Source organism: Eptatretus burgeri, chromosome 13 (assembly GCF_056783735.1).
Source record: "Eptatretus burgeri isolate ZD-2024b chromosome 13, Ebu_testis_v1, whole genome shotgun sequence".
Lineage (NCBI taxonomy): Eukaryota > Metazoa > Chordata > Myxini > Myxiniformes > Myxinidae > Eptatretus > Eptatretus burgeri.
The window spans coordinates 55,249,653-55,271,414 of NC_140973.1; the positions used below are offsets into that span (position 1 = coordinate 55,249,653).

Below are 21,762 nucleotides of genomic sequence, written 5' to 3' on the forward strand. Positions count from 1 at the left end.
TTGTCACTCAGGGGGATTAATCCCCGGTTGTCCTCACAATTAACGTTGTGGTACGGTGGGTTGTTTTAAAACCACGAACGCCACCCAGTCAACCACGAGTTCCAGTGTCCGTCGTCAAATTATTCCGTTTAACTTGAGGTCACGTGGTTACCTGAGCGCGCCCTCGGCAAAGCACCAATGTTATCTGATTAGATTTTAATTTGGGCGGCCGAGCGTTTTAACCGCCGGCGCGTGCCGACGATTTTTTTGGTAAAATCTGTGGTAATTACCTCCCAGTCTATCTCGGTTCGGACAATGCTAGACCAATGGAGGGAAAGGACAAACACGGACATGTTGGAAATCGACCAATAATTTATTAATACTAAAATAAATAAATAAAAAGAACTTTTTATTTTCTGAGGTAAATAAAGAATGAATTTCAAAGCAAAATCAATCAAAATGCCAGGAAAGGGACAAAGAGCAGATGCTTATCGGGGGGGGGGGGGTTAATAAAAGCTAAACACAGACAAGGGTACCCAACGGATCATTCAGGGGGAGGGGAGGGGGGAAGAATCGTCTCGCTCACCAGAAAGTCCTCCGTGAGGCGAAAACATCCTGAAAATGCGTGCGTGCGTGTCACGTCCGTCGACAGCACCCAGCTTTGCCTTGCACCCTCTCGCGGGGCAGCCTTGAACGCCGGTGGACATCTGGAGGGCATCGAGATCGTCCATCGCAGGTTTAAACCCTGGTGTTGTTGGTGATCAACCCGTGCCTCACTTGTTGGCAGCGCTGCTCACATCCACACGTGCACCACACCCACACCACACGCTCGCTTGCAGAAGCACTGGAAGAGCGAATTGTCTCTTCGGCGCTGGTCAGACACCCACTTCTTGGTCACTTCTCTCGCCCTTTGCTTTTTCTCTCTTCACTTTTTCTCTTCCGTATCTCTTTCTCTTCAGAATGTCCCTTTTTTGCTTTTTCCTCACTTTTTTATATCTCAGAACATCTCTCCTCACAGAACATCTCTCCTCACAGAACATCTCTCTCCTCTCAGAATGTCCCTTTTTTGCTTTTTCCTCACTTTTTTATATCTCAGAACATCTCTCCTCACAGAACATCTCTCCTCACAGAACACCTCTCTCCTCTCAGAACGTCCCCCTTTTGTTTTTTCCTCACTTTGTTATATCTCAGAACGTTTCTCCTCACAGAACGTACCTCACGCTTTCTCTCACTTGTTTTTATATCCCCGGGCCGTCTCCGCGGGGTGCCGTCCGCCCCAAGCTCACCCTGCCCCACTGGGGCAGGTTACCATGACGACTCGTGCGCTCTCAAAAAAGGCGGGCATCGGAGCTCGCAAAAGAATGTTGCTGAGGAAAAATAAGGGCGGGCTTCAGAGTTCGTGAAAGAATGTTGCTGAGGAAAAATGAGGGTGGGCTTCAGAAGTCGTGAAAGAAATGTGTGTGAACGTGTCTGTCGTAAAGAAAAAAGCTTCCCATAAGAGAGGGGATCTATCCTTTAACCTTGTCAACGCATCACATTTAAGATCCCATTATACATGGGGATGGGGATAATCTGAACATACATTGAAGGAAATAACTGTCTGAGGACCTGGATGTGTGGATGCATTCATCAGACCGGATTGTAAAATCCGTAACAATATTAATGCTTATTTATAATGTATTTTATAAAGAATATTTATTGATTGTATTTTTTTCTAAATACCTCCGTTATTTAATACTACATATATATATATATATATATATATATATATATATATATATATATATATATATATATATATATATATATATATATATATATATATATAGGGTGTCCCAAAAAAAATACAACTTTTAAAATGCTTCGTTTGATCCAAAAAAGCAGTAATTTTGTCACTAATGCTTCATTTCTTGTTGCAGAGACCCTGAAGTTTATTTTGAGACCAAGCAAGCACCAGAAAAATGCCAAGACTGACCGTACAACAACGGACGAAAATTGTTGAACTTTGGCACCAGACGAAAAGTGTCATACAGGCGCAACGTCTTTACTCGAGACATTTCGGTATCCACTTGCTCCATGCACCAAACTTTCGGACAATAAATTGCACCATCGCAAAATTTACCAATGTGGGAACCAATCTGTGACCTTCACAAGGGTCACAGTGGTCAGAAGAGGACAGGTCGTAGTGAAGAAAATATGGAAATGGTGCGACAGCCGGTCATTCAGTCCAAAAAAATCGATTTGATGACTTTCTGCAGAGACAAACATTCATAAGAGCACCGTTCAGAGGATCCTTCGCCATGACATTCATGCCTTTCCATACAAAATTCAAACGGAAACGGTGCTTACTGATCAACAGAAATGCAAACGACTAAACTTTGCAAATTGGTTCTCAGGGAATTTGGAAGAAGATGCAGACTTCCTCAAAAAACTTCACATGACGGACGAATGCCATGCTCACTTGTCCGGGGAGGTAAACAAACAAAACTTTCGGTACTGGGGAACTGAAAATCCCGGTAATGCATCAAATGAACTGGTGCCTCGATCTGTTCTCAAAGTCACCATGTGGTTGGCGGTTGGTTGGTGTGGGATAATTGGTCCATACTTCTTTGAAGATGACCAGGGACGCACTTGCACGGTAAACCAGAGGAACTATCGCGAAATGATTCAGGAATTCTATCTGCCTGAGCTACGTACTCAGGCCCGTAGGAGAAACAACCTGATCCAGATGAGAACCCAGTGGTTCCAGCAGGATGGGGCACTGTCCCATACAGTCAGGGAAACAAGGCGTTTTCTCAACCAACATTTTGAGGGCCGCTTTATCTCCCTCTACGAAGACGTTGAGTGGCCACCGTATTCCCCTGACCTTACTCCTCCAGACTTCTTTTTGTGGGGGTATCTCAAGGACAGGATCTATGGAAACCCGAGGCCTTAGACTCTTGATCAGCTGAAGGAAAACATCCACCGAGAAATCCAGAACATTCCTCAGGAAACGTTTCCCAAAGTGATGGAGAACATGACAACACGTTTGCAGGCAGTGATCGGATAACGTGGAGCCTACGTCGAACATGTGGTCTAAAAGAAAACGACGATTCTATACCAAAATTTAAATTTTGGTGGCAATTTTGACATTGGTACAATAAACTGCAACCTTTCAGGTTTCTCTCCAGCCATATATCTTTTTTTAAAAATACATGTTATGACCATCCTCTTTGCAGATGAAAAGTTGTATATTTTTTTGGGACACCCTGTAGATAGATGTTTAATCAATAATATTAATGAAAGAATTTACCTCACTAAAATAATTAATTCGTCATTATTATATCAAATGCAATGCGATGGGAACTTGTTGACATGAAAACCAACCAAACTTGTGCTTGCATTCTGCAAGGAGTCATATAACTCAAATAAATCAAGAATTAGTGATAAGAATGAGCTCTTTCTTTAAAAGTTTACAGCTCTCGTAATTTTCAATATAAATACGGCAAAAGTTACAAAACAAGAGGCGGAAGATGTGTGTCAGCGTTGCATCACGACCAGTTTCAATGTAAGCCACATTGTCTTGGGTCATGTGACCCACAGTGAGTGGAATGAGGCTGCACCTGCCAACTATTATTTACAGATATTTTAGTTTGCGAAAATTTTCAGATGATTTTATTGTCTTCGAGTTGCATCAATCAGTATGCAAAATTTCAGCTGTCTACCCCACCTAAAAGGTACGAAACATTTATATCAGTGAGTGAGTGAATGAGTGAGTCATTCGTTAGAAAGAGCCTTATCTATGAGACTACAAGAGAGATGTTTGTCTGTCCGTCTGTCTATCACCATTTTCCTCATAGATCACCAAACAGATCTTCAACAAACTTTCAGAGGTTCATCAGCGAGTGGTACGGAGTGTTTTAGGCAAAAAAAAAACTTTTTTTTTGAAAAACAAAACAAAGTTGCATATTTTTCGATTTTTTTCATTATTTTTTTTATCACTCAATAGTGCTTAAGCCTTTGTAGCAATGTAAAAGATAATATTAAATGATCCCCGACTTCTTTACTTAGTGAGTGTGGAGAGGTGTTTTAGGCCCCCATAAAAAAATAGAAAAACAAAACAAAATTAAACTTCTTCAAATTTCCAACAGGATTAGAAAAGCAGTGGGCAATGCCGGATACCCCTGCTAGTATCTCACACACACACACACACACACACACACACACACACACACACACACACACACACACACACACACATACACACACACACACACACACACACACACACACACTGGCGGCGAGGAGGAGGCGGCGTCATTTGCCACCTCCCTCTCACCTGGGACGGAAAAGACTGATAGTCCCTTCGAATACATCAGTTTCAAAGGCAGTGAAGACCAAGCCGAAAATGGCAGCTTTGATGGGATGAGATGCACATGAGGCACCAGGTATCACACCGTTCAACATGTGTTTGTGATGCAGCCTGGCCCTGCAGCTTTGCAGGACTCGTTGATCCCGTGCTGCTGGGAGAAAAAGCCCGAACTTTGGTGAACTCCCTCTTGCAAAGTTCCCCCATTGAGGATGAGAGAGACCAGTTTTGTGCGATTGAGGACTGTGCCAACTACAACGACTTTGATGGGAGTGAGAAATGAGTCAAGGACGGCATCTTTGGTGAGGCCGATTGCCGCACATGTGGTGCCCAGTCACACTGATCGACATGCTTTTGGGATTTCGCCTGGTGCCCTAGCCTTGTGGCTTGTTGGGTTTTGCTTGTTCTGTTCCATCAAGGAAGGATGAGACCGAGGAAGGATAAGTCTGAGACCGTGAATACCCAGGCGTACCTCGGAGGACATACAGGAGGTCGTGTGGATCTACTTCATCACCATTTCTGGGACAGAAGGGGAAACGGAGCACGAAGAAGGAGACAGCTTGGTCCATGAGTTGTGGTTCCTTTCTGGGGTGAAAATGGATGCTTCAGGACTCGAGAAAGCTCCTTGAAATGGAGCATGGATAAGGAGATGGCTCGGTCAATGCGCCATGGTTCCTTGATTTCATGATGATAGATGCTTCAGTACCAGGGAAGGCTCCGTTCAGTCTTAGTGACTTACAAGTGGAGATAAAAACTGGTGGCAGCAGCATGCACACAGGCATCCATGATTTTTGATTTACACATAGATCATAATTATACACATATTATACACATTACATACATACATGTTTATATGTAATCATACACATATTATACTTATTATATACTGTACACATATTGACATATGATCATACACATACTGTAGTATACGTGACATTATACATACTCAGTGAGTACCCACCACATGAACGATCTTGTTCCAAGCATGCAACACGTTCTTCCAAAGCATACCTTTAATTGGGCGGTGTATAAGCAATTCACAGTTCTGCATGGGCAAAATAAATCACCTGGGTTATTTGCATGAAGCGAAAACATACCTGTTGCATATAATTTGAAGCACTTCATTCCACTGGAAAAGATGGGGACTTAGAATACCCTCTCCCACCTGGAGGCAGTACTGCACTCGACACATTTATGTTGAGAACTTACATCACCCCCTCCCCCCCCCCAAATCCCCAAGATCACAGTCAAAGATAAAAACACCCCACAGCACTATTTGGGGTCATGCTAATCCTATGCAGCAAGTCTGGATGAAATCAGCCCAGAACTGTAGTAGGAGCTTGTAACACGACAAACAAACACTGGTACGTGAATTATAATAAAGATTATATGCATACACACACACACACACACACACACACACACACACACACACACACACACACACACACACACACGTTATATATGTATGTGTGTGTGTGTGTGTGTGTGTGTGTGTGTGTGTGTGTGTGTGTGTGTGTATATATATATATATATATATATATATATATATATATATATATATATATATATATATATATATATATATATATATATATATATCACATATTAGCCTGGTGTTGGCGCAGTGGTTAGGGCAGCGGCTTGGGATCCAAAAGGTCCTGAGTTCAAGCCCCATTGGGTCACTGAATTAATACACCAGGAGGTTGACTCAGCCTGTCATCCTTCCGAGGTCGGCGAAGTGAGTACCAGTATACTGTGCCCGGTGTATGCCCCGGGTAAAAATAGGTGTACCATATCCCTGTGTCGTAAGAGGCGACAAGGGTTGCGTCAGGAAGGGCATCCGCCCTAAAAACTAAGCCAAATCACTATGCGGATCATACGGATGATCCGCTGTGGCGACCCCTAACGGGAGCAGCCGAAAGAAGAAGAAGATATATATATATATATATATATATATATATATATATATATATATATATATATATATATATATATATATATATATATATATATATATATATATATATATATATATATATATTATCCCTGTGTCGTAAGAGGCGACCAGGGTTGCGTCAGGAAGGGCATCCGGTGTAAAATATGTGCCAAATCACTATGCGGATCATACGGATGATCCGCTGTGGCGACCCCTAACGGGAGCAGCCGAAAGAAGAAGAAGAAGATATATATATATATATATATATATATATATATATATATATATATATATATATATATATATATATATATATATATATATATATATATATATCTATCACATATTGTTGCGGCACCAGGGTCACGGGGGTACAACGAGGGAGGAGATATCCCTCGTTTATCCCCAGACTTACCCGACTCACCGGGAATTGTAGACCATCGCACATGAATAAGTTTGTGTCATGGCGGGACGCTAATCGACTGCGAACGCCAATAATTTGACCACATAACCCAGTGTCCTCTGTATAACTATCGTTTAACTCGGAACACGTGGTCGCCTGTTCGGGAAATTATGCCCTCGATGAGTACTTACGTTACTTATCGTATCAGGTGCAGCCAAGTGGAACTGTCAAGTACGCACCAGCTAATAAGCAGATTTTGGGGGATAACTTCCCGGCTATGTTAAGGTGCGGACCATGCTGGACCAAAGGAGGAAAAGACAAGAATGAACTGGGTACATTTGTTTGAATAAAAACAAAGAGGAACATTCATCAAACACATTTGTTTCCAGTCAGCGTAAATGCTGCCGATGAAACAAATGACAGTTTGAGAGTGACATTGTTTTGTGAGAGGTAAGTTTGAATTTTAACTTGACAAAAATGGACTTCAGATTAAGTAATTGATTTTTTTGTCGTGACTTTTTTTTACGCTTTGCTTGCTTCAGGCCTTACGTCGTACGAGGAAGCCTGCTTAGGCCTCAGTCACATTTGCTCTACGGCGAGGATACGGCGGCCGTACGCCCTCTGAATTGACAGAAACGTGCGGCGGCTGCAGAGTTTCTGAGGTGGCCTCAGGGTGGCCCTACACCGTATGGCTATATTTTACAGGCCGTAGGGTCGCCGTGGAATTATAGTGCGGAGTTCCAACTTTTTTCATTTCTACGTTCGCCGTAGCAATTCGACAAGCCGAAACAAAAGAACTGGTTTAAAAAAAACCCACTTGTTACTGTCCGTCTGGCCACACGTTCGCCTTAGGGCCCCCCTGCGGTCGCCCTGCGGTCGTCTTGCGGGCACCTTGCGTCTGCCTTGAACATTCTATGGCCGCCGTAGGAACGCCTTAAGGTCACCGTGCGACATCAAATCAAAGACCGTAAGGCACCCCCACGTTTTCGGTCTCCACAATTTATAAATACGTCGTGCGGCTCCCCGAAAAATAAAAATATATGTGACTGCTACATTGTGTGACCGTGGAAATACTGCGGCCACCATATAATTGCAAGTGGCCGTAGATTTTGGAGACCCCACGGCTGCCGTGGTAAATGTGACTTAGGCCTGAACTGAAGGAAAGAAGTGTTTTCATATGCAAAGAATATTTAAAGAGGCTCATAATGCGGGACTTAATCGCCGTGTGTGAATGTACAAAGCACCAGCCCCAACAGTACAGTGTACCGTGAAATTACTTCACTTCCCAAAATGTCACCAGCTGAGTTTGAAATCAAATCTTTGTGTCCACTCTGAGTCTGGGAGGTTGGTGGTTAAAGTATGGGTGGGATTCTAAAAATTAGTTTCAGGGAACCCCACACCACTTCGTCCATGCAGCCTTCCCACCTTTCCCCGACACTGCCTTCCCCTTTTTTTATCCTTTCCTCACAGCTACTTTCTCCCATTTCCTCACAGCTGCCTTCCCCCCTTTCCCCACGCTGCCTTCCACCCTTTCCCCACAGCTACCTTCTCCCCTTTCCTCACAGCTGCCTTCCCCCCTTGCCCCACGCTGCCTTCCCCCCTTTTCTGACGGTTGATGACAGCTCCTGACCGTTGATGAGAGCTCCTGACCATTTGTGGACCGTTCCTGCTGGTTCTGTTCAGTACCTGGCTCTTGGCATACCTGATTCTTGGCATACCTGGTTCCTGGGGGTGACGACGTGATGCCGATTGGTGTTCGAGCCTGTTTGTGGGTGGGTGCATGGCGAGGCAGAGTGCTGGCAGCAGACAAAGGCATGCTCACACCTTTTGGCTTACTTTAATCAATGCACGACGACTTCTGCCTTGGTAAGGCGAGATGAGATTTCTTTTTTCCCCTGAATGGTCTGCTGGTTACCCATATCTCGGGTCTAATTGTTAAGTAAGGCAGAGTGATAAGCATCTGCTCTTTGTCCATTTTTCTATAAATGATTGTTGAATTCTTTATTTGTTCAAGTTTATTTTGTTGATTGAACATTAGATTGATTTGAATTCATCCAATTATTTGACATGGAAATAAAAAGTTCTTCGGTTTATTAATTTTTCTTCATAATGAATCCTTTGTTGACATTTCAACCAGTCTGTGCTTGTCATTTCCTTCCATTGATCCAGCATTGGCCTAACCTAGATAGACTGAGGTAATTTCCAAACTAATTAACCTGTCATAGTCGGCGGCACCAGCAGTAAACGCTCAGCTGCATTACTTCAGATCTAATCAAGAAAAGATTGGTGCATCGCAGAGGGCGCATTCCCCAGTCAGGAGACCACATAACCTCTAGTTAAATGGCAAATTAGATGGTGGACACTAGATCTCGTGGTTAACTGATTGGCGTTCATGGGTGTTAAGCCACCCACCACACCATGAAGTTAATTGTGAGCAGTGGCCCCATGTCCGGTTCTTCCAAGGAGAAACGAGGATTAACCCCCTCATAATACACTCGGTACCCATGGCTATAACTACATATATATATATATATATATATATATATATATATATATATATATATATATATATATATACATATATATATACATATATATATACATATATATATACATATATACATATATATATATATATATATATATATATATATATATATATATATATATCCAAATATATATATATATATATATATATATATATATATATATATATATATATATATATATATATATATATGATTGTTGCGGTCTCGGGGCTCGAGTCTACTGAGGGGGAAATCCCCAGTTTCTCTCAAACTCACTGGGACCTGAGGACACCAGAAGCAAATTACTTCACCCCACGGTGGGTTGCGACGCAACTACGACACCTATGACGCAACTACGACACCTACGACGCAACTACGAGTGCAAATCGAGTGACCACGAATCCCAGTGTCTATCCGTCTAACAACCGTTTAACTGGGGTCCCATGGCCTTCCTACCAGGGAACGCACCCTCGGCAAATGTGCTACGTATCATATCTGACGATTTTGAATGTGGCCGAGCTGTACCGCGAGCATGCGCCAGACCCTGCAAACCGAGCCATCGGGAATCTCAACCTCCCAAGCTATCTACGTGCAGACAGTGCTAGACCAATGGTGGAAAAGACGAACACAGACAGATCGGAAATATATTCAACAAGAACAGGTTTATTTACACAAGTGCGGAGCAGGAAAAAGAGAGGGGATGGAACATAAGGATTTTAATGGCTTGGGGAGAAATGAGGATTAAGTAATTTGGAATGAGGCAGTACAGCAATGAGATCATAGAAAGAGAAAAGAGACACAGAGCAAACTTAGCAAGCACATTATCTCCCTCTAACACAGTACATGGGCCCAATCATTCACAACCGCCATTCAACACTGAGGGAGAGAAGTGGGAAGAAAGACTGCGAGGCATCTCAGGTGCGTGGAGAAGAGTGACATGCGTGTAGGTGTGTACTGTAAGTGTATTTGAAAAGGGAAATTGAGAAAGGTGCAGCAGAAAAGATGTATGAGGGGATAGCCCAAGTGTGACATCCTACCAGATGTGTCTGTAGTGTAGCTTGGTTTCGGTCCTATTAATCGGCTTGGCTCTGCCCACCCCCCACAGCCTCAGCTCCTCACTCGTGATGACAGTTCGTGAAGTACAAACCAAAGGAGTGAAAGTGCTCAGAATCAGTAGCGCAATCTCAGGGTACAGCGTCCGGCGCCCATCGACATCATGCCTCAGGGTGTTCATAAACTCCCGTTGAAAGAGTTCAGCAAATAAATCAACATCGAAAGAGCCTGAACGTACAAATGACTGCTGAAAAAGCCTCCATGACTCTTAAAAGAGCCCAAACGACCATTAAAAGACAGGTGCAAATGGCCATTGCAAAAGACAGCCTCCAATGACCGTTGGAAGGAGCCACGAGCAAATGCTCCTGGGTTCGCTCTTTTATAAGGCCGGCCTGGAAGCTTCGAGAATGTACGCGTCATTGGGGGGGGGACCTGCGCGCAGATTAGCGTTCCTCCTCCCTAGCCCCGCCCATTCGAGTTTCTGCAGCGAGTCCACTCAGTCGGGGCTTCTGGCTGTCCTCAGTCGGACCTCGCTTGCCACCGCTTAAGGCGAGCGAGCATTCGGCTGGTTTGAGGCATGCAAGAACAATTATGGGGAAATGAATGGAGACGATTTCTCTCAGGTCAATGCTGACCAAAGGTCGCCCAGGCACGTGATAGCCATCACAAAGGCTCACAATGGGGTTAATGGTTGAGGGTTACGGGATGAGGGATCTTCTTTAGAGTGAGGGAGTTTGACGTTATGCAACTGTGCATAATGTCTTGATTGCCTAACGTGCTTGTCGGAAGAGATCGTGTCAAACTACAGTCTGTATTAAAAAAAAAAGTGAGTGTACTTACGTGTGGTGTCAGAAAAGAGAAAGGGAGAGGAAATTAACTATAAAGGGAATGGTGGTCGTATGGTAGCTTAGCTGCTGGGGTAGCTATCGTTTATTGAAGCACGACTGTGTCACTGATACAGTGCCCCTCTACCAGAACACACACTGGAACTGGTACTCATTTCGCCGACCTCGGAAGGATGACAGGCTGAGTCAACCCCCTGGTGTATTAATTCAGCGGCCGACGGGGCTAGAACTCAGGACCCTAGGATCCCAAGGCGCCACCCTAACCACTGAGCCAACACCAGGCTATAAAGGGAATGTGAGGGAGGCATTGGCACACGCCCACATCAAATGGCTGCCAATGCCTTGCCGGAAAACTTCCATGTTCAAAATAAAAGTAGGGGGTGAATCCTAATCTACCCATTCCAACGCAGTTTGGATACCACTTACCCATCTAAAGGTAAGGGACTATTCTATACATTTATTATGGAAATAACTACACTGAAGGACCTACGTGTCCTGAGTGCACATTTACAACAGCGTTTTCTCAAAACAGCAACTTTATATATTGTTTGGGGTTGGGGCAGTTGGGATTACACATTTTTAAGGCGGCGGCACTTCCAACCAACCAAAAGATCGACTCCGCTAATTTGAGCAACAACAGCGAGAGCAGACCCGGTCTCAGGCAACGTTTCACCAGCTTCACAGCTGGCTTCCTCAGGCACAATAGACTCCAACCCTCGGCACGTGCCCCGCTTTATTTTGATACGACTGCTCATTTCCGGTCACATGCTGGTGCTCGAGGTCAAATGGAGGAGTGCTTTTTCCTTTTCTTTTTTTTAATTTTGCAAAAAGCAAAATAAATGTAAAATCGCATCATTGAAGGGGTGCTCTTCTCTTTTTTTTGTTTTTACTGCTGTGTGATCTGGTGTTGCATGTGTGTCGGTGAGTAGGTGTGTGTGCATGTTGTTTTTGTGTTTCCGGGGCATGAACATGGCTGGTTTCGTGTCTGGGTTGGGCATGTTCAGGTGGTGGGGTTCTCGCTGGGTGTTGTGTACATGTGGATGTGGTGTTTGGGATTGAGTGTTTGTTGCTCGCCTTCTCCAGCCGTTTGCACCATTCAGTTTTTGCCATTTGCATCAGAAGTGCAAACACTAGCATCTCCGGGATTTTATTAGCATTGCAATGTATCCAGCGATTCATAGGAATGATGATGAGACATTTGATGACATGAGTGAGGAAAGTGAAAAAAAAAACTTTGACTGCTTTATCGTGAAGAAACCATTGCGGCCTGTTCCAAGTCAAGGCATCATTGAGCATGCCAAAAAAATGGCGAATTAAGACCCTCACAAGGGAGATATCTAGTGCCCAACTGGGCCTACAGACTATGTTTTGTGCCTAATTGTGTCTGCAGACGTCCTCCTGCAGTTGGATTACCATTTATTAGGAGGTTGGTAGCAGGATTTGCACTCTGGCCACTGTAAAACCCTTCCTTCTGCAAAACATTCCAAAAGCATTAAAAAAAAAAATCTGCAAACCCACTCCGTTGGAGTACCTCCTGTGCAGTTTCCCTTCGCAGGGCAGCTCACCGGATGATGGGATTGGGGCAAAGCCTTAAGGACCCCCAATATTTGATGAGAGGGGGAAACCACGGGATAACATTCCCGGGTCAGATTGCGGGAGAGTGTGTCGGAGTGGTGCTGAGGTGTCATCCACCAGACGGCGGTCTCCTTGGGTTAACCTGAGGCGGTCCCTTTGGGTGGGTGCCTGGCATGTCCTATCCCTAAGAGAGGATGATCACCTGTCTCTGTTGTCATCTGAGCTCAATCATTTGGACATCGGTATTGCAGTACTCTCTGAGGTTCGGAGACCGGATTGCGGCGAGATCATGGCGGTTGGTTGCACCTACTATTGGTCTGGTCGCTCTGATGGTTACCATGGCCAAGGAGTTGCTGTAGCTGTGTCCAATAAGCTGACTCCAATAATAATCGAGGTAACACCGGTCAACCAGCATATTATGAGAAGAAGGATTCGTCACTCCTTGGGTGTCATTTCCCTGGACTCTATTTATGCTCCGACTGAGGTGAGTGATCCCACCGTGAAAGATGCGTTCTACGCCACGCTCGAGTCTGTGGTTGATCAGTGTCCCAGGCGAGATACACTTCTAGTCTTGGGGGATTTCACTGCATCAACTGAAGCAGAGAGGGATGGTTACGGGACGTGTGTTGGTCCCCATGGGTCTGTAACTGTGAACCTGAATAGCATTAAGTTCCTTGACTTTGCAAGAAGTCATCGACTTAGGGTGGATGGTTCATGGTTTCAGCGCCCACAAGCTCATCGCTGGATTTGGTATTCCAACACTGGTGGTGTGGCAAAGGAGATTGACCATGTGCTCGTTGATGGTCACTGGAGGAAGAGCCAGAACTGCAGGGTCAACCAGAGTGCTCAGTTCCTCAATACTGACCACCGGCTTGTTCTAACAACCCTTAAGTTACAGCTTAAATCTGGGAGAATGGTACCATCCCAGCCTCGGCTGGATATTGGCAAGCTCAAGGATGAGAGGGTCGCTGAGGAGTTTGCGAACAGGCAGAGTGGAGATTTGAGGGGTCCGGTGCTTTGGGGGATCATGAAGAGTTGTAGAGTGCCTTCAAGACCACAGTCCTTGATGTTGCCGGTTGATGTCTTGGAAGGCACTGGAGGGCGAAGAAGAATTTTGTCTCTCAAGGGACACTGGATACCATTGCCCAGAGTCGCAGAGTCAGTCTGAATGGTAGAGCTGAGCTGTTCAGGGAGCTGAGAAGTAAAACTGTACATGCACTGAGGCTGGAGAAGGAGGTCTATGTGCAATGGATCGGTGAAGGGTAGAGCATCACTTGTGTCAAGGGATTCTCATCCTGCTTACAGGGGAATTTGCGCATTGTGTTCGTCCAAACCCATCCCTCTGTGTACTGCAGTTAGAGCAGAGGGTGGTAGGCTCTTGAGAGAGAGGAGTCCGATGCGATGGCCCGCTGGGCCGGTAACTTTGAGTGGCTATACCAGGCTGTCAATGGTGTTACAATCCCTACTTGCGCCCCTCCAATCAAGTGTGGTCCACCTTCATTTGTGGAAACATAGACTGCAGTGAACCAGTTGAAATTGTTTAAAGCTGCAGGGATCTGTGGCATCCATGCTGAACTTCTCAAGGCTGGTGGAAATGCTGCACTCGTGTCGTTGCATGCAGTTTTGTGCTCTGCCTGGAACACAGGCATCATCCCGACTGATTGGAAGAGGGGCCTTGTTGTCCCTCTCTGGAAAGGGAAGGGTGATTGTCAAGACTGCAACAACTACCAAGGGGTGACGCTGCTGTCAGTGCCGGGCAAGGCCTTTGCTCGGTTAATTATAATTGATCGGGTTCACCACCATCTGCTTAAGCACCAGCGTCCAAAGCCGTCAGACCTTAAACCAAAGAGGTCAACGATTGACCGTATCCTTGCCCTTCGTGTCCTCACCGAACACAGACGAGAGTTGCGCCAGGGGCTGCTTGCAGCTTATGTTGATCTCTGTAAAGCATTTGATTCAGTGAATTGGGATGCCCTCTGGAGGATTCTTGATATTCGTGGGGTGCCACCAAAACTGATCAATCTGATGTCTGAACGATACTCTGGTACTGAGAGTGCTGTGAGATGTGGTGGTTCTATCTCTGACTTATTTCCAGTTTTTACTGGAGTTCTTCAGGGGTGTGCTGCCCCCCACACTTTTCAACACTTGTATGGACTGGATTCTGGGGAGAATGTTGGAGAGATTAAGCTGCGGTGAATCGTTTGGGAATTTTAAGATCTCTGACTTTCATTTTGCAGAGACTCCAGATATCCTTTTGGGGGCCCTCGTGGTGCTGAATGAGAAGTCGGAGTCGCTGGGATTAAGGAGTTCCTGGGTCAAAACTAAGATCCAGGCTTTCAATAACATCTTGGATGCTGCTATCCCGTCTGTACCTGTTTGTGGTGAGGTTGTTGAGGTCATGGGGTGATTCACTTACCTTGGCAGTGATATTTATGTCTCTGCTGGCTGTGAGTCAGAGGTCAACAGACATTTGGGTCAGGCCTGGGGAGTCACGGATTCACTGGATCATGGGGTGTGGCACTGCCGGTACTTGTGCGGGAGGACGAAAGTCCGAGTCTTTAGGTCCTTGGTGCTTCCAGTCTTGCTCTATCGACGTGAGACTTGGATTCTCACCAGGGATCTGTGATGGAGACTTGATTCCTTTGGTACCAGGTCTTTTCAGAGAATCCTTGGCTATCGCTGGCCGGACTTTGCGTCCAATGAGCAGTTTCTGAGAGAGACTCAAATGAGATTTGTTACCTGCATAGTCGGTGAGCATCAGCAGCGGTTGCATGGACATGTGGCTCGTTTTCCTGACGCTGATCCTGCCTACCAGATTCTCTCAGCGAGTTAGCCTCGTCAGTGGAGGAGGCCAACGGGTTGACCACGTGCCTCGTGGTTGCAGCAGGTTGATCAGCATCTCAAGGAGATGGGGATGGGCTAGGCATCTGCCTGGGGGATGGCCAGACGGAGACCCCTGGAGTACTGGCAGAAAGTGGATGCAGCGACGCGCTGCTCTGGCGCATGCTCCCATATCTGACCTGACTTGTCAAGAGAGAGCAAGGTGAGCGAGGATGATGCTTTGATTTGGGATAATTAAGTAAGGCTGTCAATCATCTTGAAAAGTGGTTTAATTTAACTCAAACACCAATTTTCACTCATGCACTTCCTTGGAGTTCCTGTGGAATGCTTGCAAAGTTTGGGGCCGCTCGATCGATTTCATGGTTTTGGAGTTATGGAGGACACACACACACACACACACACACACACACACACACACACACACACACACACACACACACACACACACACACACACACACAGTGGATATTTTGAGACCCGGGATGGCTCTGTTCTACCTTCTCAAACCCCTGTACAGATATTACAACCAACGACACACTTACACCTCGTTATATTGTTTTCCATGGTTTCCATGGTTCCAGCTCGTTCCGAAAACCTTTTGAACACCCCTCATATGTGTAAGGAAAGGAGGGAAGGGATGTCTTTTCCCGTTCACTTGTTCCACCTCCAGGATGATGAATCGGTTAGTAATGAAACATTTAACTGCCTCATTAATTTAATGTCAAGGTATATATCAAGACTCGAAATCCATGTTCCCTCCGCACAATCAGTGCAAAGTTGCATTACCAAGGATAAGTTCCCAGGAGATCCCACGTTTTCCCGTCGGTTTTTGTTTTTAAAGTTGGAATGTTTTGAACTGTTGTGAAAATCCTGTATAATGTCCTTCACCCTTGAAATGAGAGACCGATTTGTGTGTTTAATGAAGGAGTAATTAGTTATCTGAAGGCCATGGTGTAACACTTTCTATGCGAATCACATCCCATATAAGAATCCTTACGATTTGACGCAATGATGTGCAGATCCATTCGGTCGCTCGTCCCAAGGAGCTATCGCAGTTCAACGGACTGAAGCCCCCATGTGGTCTTCGTGCGTTGCTTTCCCCACAAGGATTTCAAAGCTGGATCCTCCATGAGCGTCGATCTTGTCATTAAAAATTTTAAATACACATTTGCACTTCATTCTCGCCATGTCCTCACCATGTCCGGTGACTAATAACAGTCCTAAACGCTTTACACCATCTGGTGTACGTTTTCGTTCACAGCAAGCACCACGTGCGTCGGAGTGTTGTCCCGTGCCAACACCGCAACACCCTCCGATCCACCGCCGTACATCGCCCGAGGATGTGGGAATTCTCGCATTCATAGTCTGGGATCTTTTAATTCGGCACCCAGACACAGCTGGACCGAGCAGTGCCGAACTAAAAACTTTATTAAACCTTTCAAATGGTGCCATGAAAGGGCTGGCGCCATTTGCTCAAAAGCAGCAAATATATCCACCACGGACACCTCTCCATAATGAGCAGTGAGTTAATGGAGTACGAGCTCACGGAAGGACAAGTAAAGCTCAGTCCAAAGAAAACGAAACAAGAGAAAGAGAGTGCAGGTTGTGTGATCTGCTGGTTCATGTGCGGACCCCTCTCGCAAGCATCCCCCCCCCCCATCAGGACCCAACTCCACACCTCAATTAACACCCTTCCCACACTCTCGCTTTAACCCTCACCACACTCTCGCGAGCACCTCATCCTTTCAATACCACCCATCCCTATCCTCACTGGCACCCCTCTCCTCTTACTAGTACTACTCTCGCTGTCACCCCTCTCCTCCTCTTACTAGTACTACTCTCGCTATCACCCCTCTCCTCCTCTTACTAGTACTACTCTCGCTGTCACCCCTCTCCCACTCTCGCTGGCATCCCTCTCATCCCTCTCATCCCTCTTACTAGTACTACTCTCGCTGTCACCCCTCTCATCCCTCTTGCTGGTACTACTCTCGCTATCACCCCTCTCCCACTCTCGCAGTCACCCCTCTCCCACTCTCGCTGTCACCCCTCTCATCCCTCTTACTAGTACTACTCTCGCTATCAATCCGACCCCAGGCTCGCTAGCACCCTTCCCCCACTTTCTCTTGCACCATTACCCCACTTTTGCTCGAACCCCTCCCCCACTCTCACCAATCCCCCACTTTCACTGTTACCCCAGTCTCGCTTGCACCGTTACCCCAGTCTCGCTAGCACCCCTCCCCCACTTTCACTAGCACCGTTACCCCACTTTTGCTCGAACCCCTCCCCCACTCTCGCTAGCACCCCTCCCCCACTTTCGCTTGCACCCCTTCCCCAGTCTCGCAAGCACCCCACCACCCATTCCCCTCTTGCTAACACTTCTCCCTTGTCTCAAGCAGGACATCTGAGTGCGCCGACCCACTGTTTGTGTGAATCAGATCAGGGCTTGGAAAACCTCATCGAATATCCTGAATTCTAACTTGTTTTATAATCTCTTCCTATTCCTCCTTTATTCCTGCTTTTGCTTCTTTCTATCCTTGCCTTCAGTTGGACTTTCCTTATGATATGGAACGGTTGGCCAGGCTGTCGCTGCATAACATATGTGATCCCTTTAACTTTAATGCCGGTCTTCGCCGCAAATGTAGCAGTTAATGAAATAAAATGAATTCGTTCAAATAATGGCTTTATCCACAAAAGTGTTGCAGCTTAATGCAAAACAACCCTAGAGACATCGCAAAGTTTAATCGCCCGTGAAATAAACATTGCAGATATTCCGCCATCTTCTGCCTGCTCATCTGTGCACGCGTCATGTGGTACATCGGTTCGGGGTCCACGCAAACGTTATAACTTCATTTTAAAATATGTTTTTTTTTTTAAAACCAGATTTGCTTTGATTACCTGTAAAGCACCTCGTGAAACATCCGAAAATATAGACACAGATCTGGCAGATGCTATGGATAGGCAGTCCCTCTGGGGGACAGACCGCAAGGTCTAGCAGTGAACGCATAAAAACATATTGCTCAACCAAGCTCGTTAATTTTGGCACGTTCATAAATTTTTTGTTCACTCAATATAATTCTCCAAACAGTAGAAAAAGATAAGTTTAATGCTTTGGAAATTTCACATTTTCTTGTCTATCTATGGAGAAGGAAGAACATAGCCTTGCTTGTTAAAGGAAATAGGTATATCGGCTGAGTTATAAGACTCATTATTTCTTTAAATTATCAGATTTCACAACAGATTTCGACACTTATTTAGTCGGATGATATCCGATCCTCAAAACTGAAATAACATTTCAATGATACACTTTCATCAGTCCGTGAGAGTAGATCATGGAAAATCGTATCAAAAATTGCATGAAATCACTCGAAGCTCTTAATTTGAAAACTGTTGTCCTTACAAAAGCGATGTACCCAGCAATTCGTAGTGATGGTGAACAGGCATTCGATAATATGAGTGAGGAAAGTGAAAAAAAACTTTATCATTAAGAAATCATTGCAGCCTGTTCCAAGTCAAGGCATGATTGAGCAGGCCAAAAAAACATGGCGGCTTCAGACCCCAGTGAGGTTACCCAGGAAACGCCATTTAGACCCCAGAGAGTGAGGTGGCCAAGGATCGCCTGATGAAGGATATAATTAAATAAGGCCATTAATGATCTTCAAAAGGGGTGTTTTAATTAACCCAAACACCCAATTTTTACTCTTGCACTTCCTTGGAGTTTTCTTAGTATGCTTGCAAAGTTTCAGGCTACTCGGTTTTATGGTTTTAGAGTTATGGAGGAGACACACTAACACAGTGGCATTTGTTTCTATGGAAATAGATACATGAAACATCCTGCAAACCATGCCTTCAGGAAACAGAATTTGTGGAACACCGGCCACATTTTCCATCCAATCACCATGTAACTTTGTTGGGACATTCTCCATGGGTAGATGCTCCTATGTTGAAAGTTTCGTGTGAATCGGTCAAGCGGTTACGGAGAAAACGGTTTCGGTTACGGGTTCAGGAGGAAAAAGTGAGGGCTTCGGTTGACGATCCACAACATGGTCAAGGATGATTGTGGACACCTATTACTCGTGATAGTTGTGGAGATAAACATCCAAGAAGACCAAAAGTCAAAGGACGTCGTGCTACGCTGCAGCCGCTACAGGAATGAAAAGGTCAGGCAGATGCACAGATGAGCAGGCAGAAGATGGCGGAATATCTGCAATGTTTATTTCACGGGCGATTAAACTTTGCGATGTCTCTAGGGTTGTTTTGCATTAAGCTGCAACACTTTTGTGGATAAAGCCATTATTTGAACGAATTCATTTTATTTCATTAACTGCTACGTTTGCGGCGAAGACCGGCATTAAAGTTAAAGGGATCCCATATGTTATGCAGCAACAGCCTGGCCAACCGTTCCATATCAAGCATTTAATTGGAATGCTTGCATGGGTGCTTAAGCCACTTGCCGAACTCCTTACAGTCAAAAGTGGTACCGCACTACGTCCTTCTGAGCTAATTACTCACTCATTGCAGACGCTTTTGCCCACCAGGTCATTCAGAGCGAGTGCTTCGTGCTCCATCACCCTGAGCGAGTGGTTCGTGCTCTGTCAACCTGAGTATGTGCTTCATGCTCCGTCACCCTGAACGAGTGGTTCCTGCTCCGTCACCCTGAACGAGTGGTTCCGGCTCCGTCACCCGAAGCGCATGGTTCGTACTCTGTCACCCTGAGTGAGTGGTTCATGCTCCGTCACCCTGAGCGAGTGGTTCATTCTCCTTCACCCTGAGTGAGTGGTTCATGCTCCGTCACCCTGAGCGAGTGGTTCATTCTCCTTCACCCTGAGTGAGTGGTTCATGTTCCGTCACCCTCAGTGAGTGGTTTGTGCTCAATCACCCTGAGCGAGTGGTTCATTCTCCTTCACCCTGAGTGAGTGGTTCATGTTCCGTCACCCTCAGTGAGTGGTTTGTGCTCCGTCACCCTGAGCGAGTGGTTCATTCTCCTTCACCCTCAGACAGAGGTTCATGCTCCGTCACCCTGAGTGACGTGTTGTGAAATAACACCCGATTTCCGAGCCGTTTTCCGTATTACCGTGTTTTCTAAATTACCGAGCCAATTTTTTTTTCCACCCATCAGACACAGCTGTTTAAAAAGATTAATGTTTGTGAACATATTGCTGAAATAGCTCGAAAATGCAACGTTGTTTTACGGTGAAAGCTACTCATGGTTTTTGGGTTTGTTTTGCCGATATCAGGCGTGTGTGTGTGTGTGTGTGTGTGTGTGTGTGTGTGTGTGTGTGTGTGTGTGTGTGTGTGTGTGTGTGTGTGTGTGTGTGTGTGTGTGTGTGTGTGTGTGTGTGTGTGTGAAAAGCCTCTCTCTCTCTCACTCTCTCTCTCTCTCTCTCTCTCTCTCTCTCTCTCTCTCTCTCTCTCTCTCTCTCTCTCTCTCTCTCTCTCTCTCTCTCTCTCTCTCTCTCTCTCTCTCTCTATCCAGATGGTGGTTATGTTTGGACGGTGTTTGTCTCTGAACGCATCCAGGCGGTGTTTGTCTCCTGACACGTCCCGGCGGTGTTTGTCTCTCCAGTTTGTCCAGCAGTAAAGGATGGTATTTGCTGGTCAGGAATAAATGACCTCGACCTCGCTTCAATCGGTCTCGGCCGAATAATGGGCCATTTTTCTTTTGCCGGTGATGCCTGATGGCTGAACCAGATCTACTGATGATGCCTTTTGGTCTTAGGGACTGAGTTCATGAGCTTTGCTTTGAGAGGCCATGAGCAAGCCTTTGCATGACCAAGCACTGTATTGTGGTATTTGTCCTGAAGTATATGTATTTACCTTTGTTACAATGTTTTGTTGCAAGCGAGGAATGGACCGTGAGGGGATTGAGCAAAACTTACCTTTTGTGTATTAAATTGAAGTTTCTTAATAGAGACTGTAAAAGGGTTTTCCGGGTCAGCTGTTTTATCGTCCTTTTGGATTGGTTGGGTTTCAAAGGGCAGAGCGAGGACCTCCCAGAACCCAAAGTACTCATCTTCGACACGGTCGGACACGGGAGACATTAAAATGAGCTCCATCTGACCGATCATCCGTCCATGTACTTTTGTGTATGCGATATTTCAAAAACTGTTGAACAATTAGCTTTTATATTGCATATATCTATTCCTCATGACATCATCTCACCCTGATAAGATCATGGCGGTGATTGGCTGAATTGTGTTGCCATGGCAACCATCTCAGTAACTTGGCTTGTGCACATGATATTTCAACCAGAG

The 21,762-nt window shown here is 45.5% G+C and overlaps 1 long non-coding RNA gene across 2 annotated transcripts; it reads left to right on the forward strand.

Moving 5' to 3' along the window:
* The first annotated feature begins 519 nt into the window (after positions 1–519).
* On the forward strand, positions 520–21,426 carry LOC147014511 (uncharacterized). 2 transcript variants are annotated; one of them, XR_015050452.1, is made up of 3 exons: positions 520–1,435; positions 20,047–20,203; positions 20,985–21,426. It is a non-coding gene; the product is annotated as an uncharacterized LOC147014511 (long non-coding RNA). The 2 variants fall into 2 exon arrangements; XR_015050453.1 differs by having other exon boundaries at positions 520–1,408.
* Positions 21,427–21,762: the final 336 nt, after the last annotated feature.